The sequence below is a fragment of the Propithecus coquereli genome, unplaced genomic scaffold (assembly GCF_000956105.1).
Source record: "Propithecus coquereli isolate 6110/MARCELLA unplaced genomic scaffold, Pcoq_1.0 Scaffold13, whole genome shotgun sequence".
Lineage (NCBI taxonomy): Eukaryota > Metazoa > Chordata > Mammalia > Primates > Indriidae > Propithecus > Propithecus coquereli.
The window spans coordinates 5251203-5261969 of record NW_012137191.1 but is presented as its reverse complement, the minus strand read 5'-3'; positions in this window follow the sequence as shown (position 1 = coordinate 5261969).

The window sequence follows — 10767 nt, the reverse complement described above, 5'->3', positions numbered from 1 at the left end:
ATTTTTGCCAGAAGATTTTCAATTTACTTTGCCCAGATCCATCTGAGGAATCAAATGTATTTCTCGAATAGTAAGATTTGAAGCTTGAAATTAATCCTTGATCCATGGGCTTCAGAATGGATGTTGTGTTAGCAGGCATGAAAACATTACTCTTATATATCTCCATCAGAGCTCTTAGGTGACCAGGTATATATATTATCAATGAGCAGTAATATTTTGAAAGGAATCTTTTTTTTTCTGAGCAGCAGGTCTCAACAGTGGATTTAAAATATTTATTAGATGGCATCTTTTTCCAGTATATGGCTCTTGCATCTACCCTGAAAATCTGTTGTTCAGTGTAGCCACCTTCATCAATGATCCTAGCTATGAATAGGTCTTCTGGAAAACTTGCTTCAGGTTCTCCATCAGCACTTGCTGCTTCACCTTGCACTTTTATATTATGGAGCTGGCTTCATTCCTTAAACCTCATGAACCAAACTCTGCTAGCTTCAGACTTTTCTTCTGTCGCTTCCTCACCTCTCTCAGCCTTCATAGAACTGAGGAAAGTTAGGCCTTTGCTTTGGATTTGGCTTTGGCTTAAGGAAATGCTGTGGCTGGTTTGATCTTCTATCCTGCCCCTCAAACTTTCTCCATATCAGCAATAAGACCGCTTCACTTTCTTAACATTTGTGTGTTCACTGGAGTAGCACTTCTAGTTTCCTTCAAGAACATTTCCTTTGTGTTGGCAACTGGGCTAACTGGCTAAGCCACCTGGATTTTGGCTTGTGTCAGCTTTCAACTTGCCTTCTTCACTAAGCTTAAATATTTTTTAGCTTTTGATTTAAAGTGAGAGATGTGTGACTCTTCTTTTCACTTAAACGCTTAGAGGCCATTGCAGGGTTATTATCTGGCCTAACTGCAACACTGTTATGTCTCAGGGAACAGGGAAGTCCACCGAGAGTGAGAGAGACTGGTTGAAGAACACACTCAGCATTCATTAAGTTTGTCGTCTTACATAAGCATGGTTTGTTGCACTGAAAACTGTTACAATTACAATAGTAATATCAAAGATCACTGACCACCTATCACCATAACAAATATAATAATAATGAAAAAGCTTGAAAATTCTTTGGCAAGAATTACCAAAATGATGCAGAGTGAGCCTATGCTGTCAGAAAAATGGCACTGATAGGCTTGCTGGACACAGTGCTGACACAAACCTTCAATTTATAAAAATCACAATATCTGGGAAGTACAATAAAATGATGTATGCCTGTATAAAATAATTAAAAAATTATGTCCCCAAAGACCTTTTACTAGGTAACTGTTAAGTTTAGTACTAATATAATGTTTATTAAGTAACTGTGATAAATGTAAAATAATTCATGATGGCAAGCCTAAGTCTTCATTACAGGAGTTCTTTTCTTCCCTCCTTTAATTGGCCATGCCAAAGCAAAAAAGTCTTAAAATAGAATATTTAACAAGCCATAAATTGTTTCACTAGACTGAATTTGTATCAGATAAATGTCTTTTCTTCAAATGCTATGAAATATTTTATGTTACTAGTGCTCCAGGTGAAAACCTGCCCCCAAGTCTTAAACAGAAGGTAATGCTAGTACTTTAGATCACTTGCCAGCATCCCTATTTGTGGTTCACTTTTCCCCCTTGGGTTGAATAATTAATCTAATGTCAATCGTTCTTCCTTCTTTCTTTCTCTTTCTTTCTTTCTTTCTTTCTTTCTTTCTTCTTTCTTTCTCTCTCTCTCTCTCTTTCTCCCTTCCCTCCCTCCCTTCCATCTTTCCTTCCTTCCTCCCCCCACAGCAAACCTGCAGTATAACCAGGCAATTGAATGTTATTAGTTATTATTACATCCCGTTAGATGATGAACATACATATGGAAGGCTCATAAAATAGCAAATTTTTGTTGAACAACATTTTTCCTACATACTCCTCTGCCCCCTTCAATCCAGCTTCCACCCGCGTCATTCCTGACATGGCTCTTGCTAAGGTCACCAATCACCCTTAAGGGCCCAGATTTAAAGGATACTGTTCAGCCTTCATGTTATTAATACTTGACTTCTTAGCATATTTCACAACAACTGGTCATTCTGTCCTTAAAACAATCTTTTCCTTTGTCTTCTGGGACAAGCCATTCTCCTGCGTTTTCTTCCCTCCTCCTGCTACTCCTTTTGCTGGCTCATTTAACTCTACCTAATTCCCAAGTACTGGAGTCCCTAAGGCTTATTTCTAGACTCCTTTCTCTTTTTCTCTTCTCTCTCCCATTGCTGCAATTATCATCTACATGTCAATGACCCTCAAATGTATTGCAGTTGAATGAGCCTCTTCTAAGTCTCACACCTGTGTTTCTGGCTCACTTGATTTCTTTTGTAGAGGTCTCACAAGTACCCCAACCAAATAAACATGTCCAAAGCCTAACTTAAGATTTCATGTGTAACCTTTCAGTGCTTCCTACCATAGTAAGTGGTACCATTGCTCATAGATAACCTTTAGCACATCAATGTCCTATGCAAAACCCTTAAATACACCATTTTCTCTTCTCACCTAATATCTTCTGGTGTATTTCTCTCTCTACATGGAGTACTTTCTCTCTCTGTATTTCACTTAATTTCTGTTCATCTGCCAGATTTCATCTCTACTGTCATGGTCTCATAGAAACCTCCATATTGCCTACAATGTTACATGTTCTAACAAATCCCTGTTTTTCACCTTTGTAGAATTTATCAGAGTTTACAATTCTCTAATTATGAAATTATTTCCTTTTATCATATGACTTCCTCATAGACGACAAGCTCTATGAATGCAGAGACCATTTCTGTTCTGCTGATCTTTGTATACCTTATGCTAATTGCAGTACTTGCACATAATTGGCACCCAATAAATACTTGCTGAATCAATGGAGGGGCTGTGTTCTATTTTGGTTGCTGATTCATGCAAAAGAAAAAAGTGAATTTTATTATACTAATAATCTTTATATACATACAAATTGGTAAAACATGAGCTTGTTAGGGAATACACTAAAATAACTTTGCCCCATGAAGCAAAAAGACATTAAACCTAGATAGCATCCAGTCTAGAATTTCCTCTGAGATACAATTATATTTTTCCGGAGTCTTTGGGAAACTGATGGGCATTTTTGTTGTTTTTTTGCTGCAGTTCATAAGATCAATGAATGATAGGGAAGGGCGATGAGGAGCTTGGGCAGTGAGCAGTGTTCAATTCCCAGCTCCACCACCCATCACTGAAAGGTAGTGATCGTTCTCATGTGTTGGCTGTGGGAAACACCCATGCAGAGCCTTCAGGCTTCAAAAAGGAATGCGCTGGTGCGCACAGCCAGTGGGAAGTTGAGTTGTTGCCACTAGGGAAAAAGAACAGGTGGCTATTTAAAAAAGCACTTCACAATTATTTCTTCATCCAACCTGACATGAAACAGAGCGTCCAAACTCTAGTCTGTGGATCACATTGCTAGAAAAGTCAAAGACTAAGAGGCAGAATCTGCAGGTGTTTCCTTTCAGATTTTTGCCTTTAGGAAGAAACAGAAAGTAAATAAAATTATGGTTATTCCACTGGCACCAGAATAACATGTATGTATTTTTAGATTGCTGTATTTTAGTTAAAGCTATACAGGATGAGAGTAGGAACAAAAATGTTGTATGAGAGAACTACCTTTTCTGCATTTCCTGATTCTTTTAATAGATATTTCCAATGTGGATTTAATATTCCCCATTTTAATTCTTGTAACAGAACCTCAGTGAAGAAAGAATGGACTCCAGTATTTCAAATAGCTTTGGTGTAGCTAGTCTTGAAATTTTGTCTGTTTTCTTTTTCAAGGTAAGGGATCTGTTTTTGTTCTGTTTATTTTGTTTTAGTCATGCCATGAGGTAATGAGGTATATAAGTTAATTATTTTAATCCCAATAAAATGATAACAAACTGTAACTACATGATACCCTCTCCAACTGGTCAATTTATTTAAACAGTATCTGAGCTAGATTTTTTTTGGGGGGGAGAGGGAGTTATAAACAAAAGGCCTAAATCATTCCTCATGGAAATGGATTTTTCTAAAATCATGCTATCCTAGAGAAAATCTAAAATTGAATAAGATACAAACTCACATTCTATTCTATCCCAAGAAAGCTTGTCCACATTATTGTAATTTCAAAAGATTTAAAACAGTTGTTGAGACCCACAAGAAACTATGCTAAGTTATTATAGCATTACCACTTTTACCCCTTGGGGACAATTTTCCTCATGAGCCTCAGATTTGGTGTAAAATCTTATAAGATTTTGGGAGAACATCTTAAGAAATAATTGTTATCTCTAGGAAACATGGGTTTTCAAATTAGCCTCATTTATGTATCAAAAAGGACTCATAATCATTTAATTTTCCATGTGTAAAATCAATAAAACAAGCAAGTGAGCAAACAAAAATAACTTTCCCTGTATATTTCTGTACTGGGTTGAATGGTATCAAAATTTATGTCCACCAGAAGTTCAGAATGTGACCTTATTTGGAAAACAAGGTCTTTGCAGATGCACTTAGCTTGGTTAAGATAAGGTCATACTGGATCGGGGCTGGCCCTAAATCCAATGACTGGTGTCCTTATAAGAGAAAGGCAGGAGGATGCAGACCCAGAGACACAGACACAGAGGGAGGAAGGCCGTGTGAAGGAGGCAGAGATTGGGGTGATTCAGCCACAAACCAAGGAACACCAAGGATTGCCAGGAACCCCCAGAAGCTAAGAAGAGGCAAGGAAGGAGTCCCCAGAACTTTCCTGACCCTTCAGAGGGACATTGGCCTTGTCAGTATCTTGATTTTAGACTTCTAGTCACTGGAACTACTCATAGAAGAGAATAAATGTCTGTTGCTTTGAGCCACCTAGTTTGTGGCAATCTGTTACAGCACTTCTAGGAAACTAATACAATTTTTCAAGCTCTTTCCACATCTTCTCCATTTCACAGTTGAAGTTGTTGAAAGAATTGTCTCCATTTGCCGTTTCTTCTCTATCCCATGACATCCATTCCCCCACCACTGCAGTCTGGGTTCTACCCTCATCATCCCACAGAAATTCTTCGGCCAAGTTTACCAACAGCCCCTGATGGCCGATGCCAGCGGGTGCTCAGTCTCCGCACGATCTGGTCCTCTCCGGCACCGGTGCCCTTTGCCACTTCCTCCCTGAGCCACCGCGTCGTCTTCCTCTCTGCCCTCTCCAGGTCAGCCACTGCTTAGCTCTCCTCTTGCAGTCGCCCCTTCAACGCTGGTGTTTTCAGGGTTCTGCCGCGGATCCTCTTCTCCCCCTCACCACTCTGCCTGGATGGTTTCGTTCACACGCACCTGTTTGCCAGTGTTTTCGAAGTCTGCCCTACGACCAGAGCTCTCTCCTGAGCTTCGGACTTGCCATCAACTCTCCAAGTTAAGTGGCACATCGCAAGTAATGCCTCAAGGGTCCCTCGAAATCAATGTGTTCAAAACTGAAATCCCCATTTTCTCTCTCAAACCTGCTCTACCTTTTCAGTCTGTGTCCCGGATCGTAGCACCAGCTTTCTCCCAGTTATTAAGGTCAGAAGTCTGGGCGAATCCTTGCTTCTCTCTTCCTCTCATAACCTGAATCCTTTGTCTCTTTGCATCCTCGCGGACAAAACTTTAGGCCCTGTGCTGTCATGTCTCCCCAGCTTTCTGGAGGCTGTATTAGCTCGTCCCCTCCCTCGTGTTCCTTTCTCGCACACTCTGGAGTGATCCTTGTGAAACGTAAAGTCACTTGTGTGATCCTTATCTTAAAATTGCAATATCTCACCAAACTTTGCAGGACAAAGTCCAGAATGTCTGACCAGGCTCGGTAGGACACGCCCCTCTCTGCCGAGCCAAATGGAAAGCCCTCCTCACGTCCTCCCAACGGGCCGTGCGCTCTCTGGGCTGGGGAGAGTGTCACTCCTGAGAAGCCGCTTGACCCCGACCCGCCTTCACGCCCCCAGGGCACCCAGCCGCGGCCTTGTGCTTCTCTGCTCTTCCCAGGTGTCCTCTGCAGAGCGAGGAGCTCCTCCACCTTAGCACCAGGTGTCTCCGGTGCCGCTGCAGTGCCTGCAGTGGGGAGGCCCAGTGCGTACGGGCTGAGTGAATTACCCCGTCTGCGTAAATGACAGGGTCATGACAAACTAAGCAAATGCAAGCCACACAAGCCAGGGTCAAGTTTTTCCAGTGCTTTTTCATTCATATATATATATATATATATATATATTTTTTTTTTTTTTTAAATTGCATTGTGTAAAAGCATAAAGCATAAAAACATTTGTTAGAAAACATCACTTCTAAATTACAACACCCATAATTTAGAACAAATGATAAAACCAAGAAAGGCTTGGTTATAAATGGTATACTTCATTACCAATTTCAGATGAGTTCTTTCTTCTAACCACTGCTTTGTTCCCTTTGCCTTTCCCTAGGCTAACACAGCAGCCACTTTCGCAGCTTTTAACTTTTCTCCTTCAGCTCATACTCAGCTGCTGGGGAGTCCACAGGTGTCAAATACCACATTCTTCTCTTTACTCGCTCTGAGCACAAGTAGTGCCCTCAAGATGCCTCCTGCTCATTTTTAGCTTAATCCACCCATTTCGTAAGCTCCGACTCTGCTCTGAACTCTTGCTCACCTTGCCAGCCTCTGCACTGCCTTTCAAGGGGCATGCGCCTCATGGTTCTGAATCTGCCCCAGCTGTTCCTAATTCTGTCATTCTTCGCCCGCCCCTGCATCTGAGCTGTGCTTGCTTAAAGGAGGCCCTGCACCCTGGAGCGGGGTGCCTGAGCTCCACTCTACCCAGGAGCCTTGTCCTCTCCCTCCAGGCCTCAGAAACCTGCTGACCTAGTAGGTGATACAAATTAGTGGTACTTGTTTGGCTTTTTTTGTTTTTGTTTTTGTTTCATCAAAAATAAAAATTATTCATATTCACTGAAGAAAAATTTGCCAATAGAGAAAATTAGGAAAAATTCCACAGCACGTGGAATTTCATCAACCAATCATCACTGCAATTAAGATTTGGATATATATTTCCTTTTAGTCTTTTTATTCACATATAAAGTTTAATTTTGACAGTTATTCTATTGCATATATCATTTATATCTTTTATTTTTACTTAACACTGTTAAGTCTATTCTGCACAGTATTTCATTGAGTGGATGGATATGCCAGAAGATAATTCTTCTGCTCATTTTTAGCTTAATCCACCCATTTCGTAAGCTCCGACTCTGCTCTGAACTCTCGCTCACCTTGCCAGCCTCTGAACTGCCTTTGAAGGGGGATGCGCCTCATGGTTCTGAATCTGAATCCTTGGGTTACACTTTTAAGTTGTTACCATTGTCCGTGTGAAAAATAACAGGATGAATCTGATTTAAGCACACAGAAAAACAAACAAAAAACCCCAAGAATCCTGAGAAGAAATTCTTTGTGCCTGACCTCTTGTCTCTGTTTAGAATGCTTTCTTTAAGATTTATATTCAGAAGTGAAATTACTAAGCAAAAGTGAATGAATGCTTTCTCAAATTGCTTTCCATACATGTACCAATTCATATTGCAACATACACTCTCATGTATTGTATGAGGGTATCTGTTTCATCTGCTCTTGCCAAGCTATGGTTATACATCTCTTTTTTGTGGTTATACATCTCCCTACTTTCATAGATCATTTATGAAATCATTTCTTTGATTCCTAGAGAAGCACAATATTTTCATAAATGTTAGCATATTAATTGTATGTCTTCTGTGAATTTCTTTTTATGTCCTTTGATCATTCATGTAGTTGGGACTTTTTACTTATCTGTTGTATAGCTCTTTATTTAATAAAGAAGTTAACTGTCGTGTCTGTCACAAATATTTTCCACTTTGAGTGTTTACGTTTTAAACATTTTACTTATAGATTTTGAAATTTTTTTATGTAACTAAATACATTCTTATTTTTTATATGTGATTTTATTAAGTTTTAGCTTAAAATTAATTCTCATCATCTATCTGCCCTCCCTACCACTCCATTCAAACATTTATTAATATTCACTTTCATATTATCTTCTAAGATTTTGTGTTTTAATATTTTTTACATCTAACACATGAGGTTTATTCTGGTATATGGAGTAAGGTGAGGATCTGTATTTTTTTTCCTAAATTTTTAACCAAATGAACCCAAACCATTTCTAGAACATTCTCTTTCTTGTCCATTGATTTGTAATTTTTTTTACTAATCATATTTTCAATTCTCAAATACATTGGGATTTATTGTTGGGCAATCTATTATGTTTCATTGATCTATGGCAATTTTTGTACCAATAGTCAGTATTTAATACATTTAAACTTTATAAGATATTTGCGATTTCTGATAAACTTCATACTTATTTCTGATAAAGTTTGCAAAAAGCTCCCCTAAGTTTGGAACTGAATTAAATATATGTGTTTACTGTTTATAGGAGAGGTGCCATGTTCAAAAGATTTTGTCTTTCTTTTCAGAGCACAAAAATCTTGTGGGTTACATTTTTATTAATGCTATTCCTAGATTTTTACTATTTATTTTTTGTAGCTATTTTTAATGTAGTTTCTCTTCCATTATATTTTAAATGGTTATTTCTTTATTTCTGCTCTATAGAAAGACTATAAAATTTTATGTATTTATTTTCAATTGTCCCCTGAGTAGGAAAAAACCCCAGTTTTTTCTATTCTCTCACTCAACAACAATCAACACAGAAGACTTCTATGATCAAATGTGTGAAGTTTCTGTCAACCAGCAAGCAATCACTTCTGCAGTGGACACCAGCTGGATGTCCTCTAATTCAACTCAATTCTGACACTATCTACCTGGAAGCAGAATCAGATCACACAGATTGAGGACTCAGACCCACAAGACTTCTCCCCATTTCCAGTGCCAACCACAGCCCAGGTTATTTTGCTTGTGCTTCTGGCTATAAATCAGGGTTCAAAACACCCCCTCCTTGGGCTTAATTAATTTGCTAGAGCTGCTCACAGAACTCAAGGAGACAGTTATGTTTTCTGTCGTGTTATGAAAGATATTACAAAGGAAACCAATGAACAGATGCGTAAGGTGAGGTATGGAAGGGTCCTGAGCGCAGGAGCTTCTGTCCCCATGGAGTTCCCTCTTCAGGAACTTCTATGTGTTCGGCTGCCTGGAAGCTCCCTTAACACAGTCTTTTTGGGTTTTTATGGAGATTTCATTACTAGGCATGATTGATTAAATCATTGACAATTGGTGATCAACTTAACCTTCAACACCCCCCCTCACCTCCCCAGGGAGGCTGGGGGTGGCTGAAAGTCCGGCCTCCATCTTGAAGCTACCCAGGGGCTGCCAACCTCCAGCCAACTCATTAGCATACAAAAAGACACATCACTTTGGAGGGTCCAAGGGATTTTAGGAGTCGTGTGCTAGGACACTGGACAAAGACCAAATATATATTTCATAATATCACAGCCTCGCTTCACAAAATTAATTTTAAAAGTTGTTTCTGTTGATTCCTTTTCCAGATGTATAATCACATCACATGAAAATAAAAATAATTTTTTCTCCCCCTATCAATATTTTTCCTTTTTTTGATCTAATAGCATTTTTCAGAACTTTCATGTTAAAAACAACAGCAGTCAGCATTACTTTGTGATTTTAGTAAAATGACTGTAAATTTTTACTACTAATATTTTATTGACTGTTGGTTTAAATTGAATATTGCTTAGTATCTTGAGATAATAGTCATATCTTTTTTTACTAGAAGAGAATGTTTAATAATTGATAAAAATGTACAAAAATATTCAAATCAGAAATGCTTCAGAATGTGTACCACGAAGTCAGTACTTCTCAGTGAGTAAGAAAGGTAAAAGACTTCCTCAATGGAAAAAAAAAAAAAGCAATAGAAAGACTGGATTAAAAAAAAAGACAACTGTTAAGGAAAATGTTTAAGTCAACATTGATTTTTTTTTTTTTTTTTAGACAAGGATATTGCAACTATCACTTAAAGTCTGGAGGCACATTCTTTAGTAGGTCCTTAAGGCAATATATTTAAACTAATTTACAATTTGATTTGATGTTAACTTTTTTAAAACATTACCTCAAAATAGATGCTCAAAATAATGCTCTCACAATAGCCTTTTAAAAACATATTCAAATGTTTCATAAAAAATAATGGTGGCTTTTTTACAGTAGTGCTCCTTAGCACCACCGCACTTAAGGGTCTACCAAGTTTCCCTCAAAACTGCCTACTTCTTAGAAGCCACCATAAAAGATCACATTGGCTTTAACAAGTTGGGTAGTGCACAAAAAAGCAGTTTTATCAGTTGCCGATGCTTTTTTTGTACTACTATATTATCAAAAAATTTTTCATTATATCTTCAAAATCCAACTCCTATAAAGTAAATCGAATCACCTCACAACTTAGACTGTAGAACAAAGTAGAGACATCTGCAGTTATCAGTAAATTGCCACCTTTAATCCATCCTGCAGTGTCCTATGAAAGGCTCACAGAAAGACAATTATGACCGTATGAAAATATGATTCTTGATACAGAATCAAAAGTTATTTTCAATTTCCTTTGCTTTTATAAAGTCCCACAATAATAATACTTAAATGAATTTTTTTGTGTGATATAATTAAAACCTAGTGTTATTTCAGTTGAACTTAAAATAGAGTCCCTGGTCTGAATTAGACTTCAAATCATACTGTAAAAGTATGATTTACTTGATACTTGATTTTTAAAAGACTTTTTGAATTAGGGATAGGTTTGGAGATATTTGTAT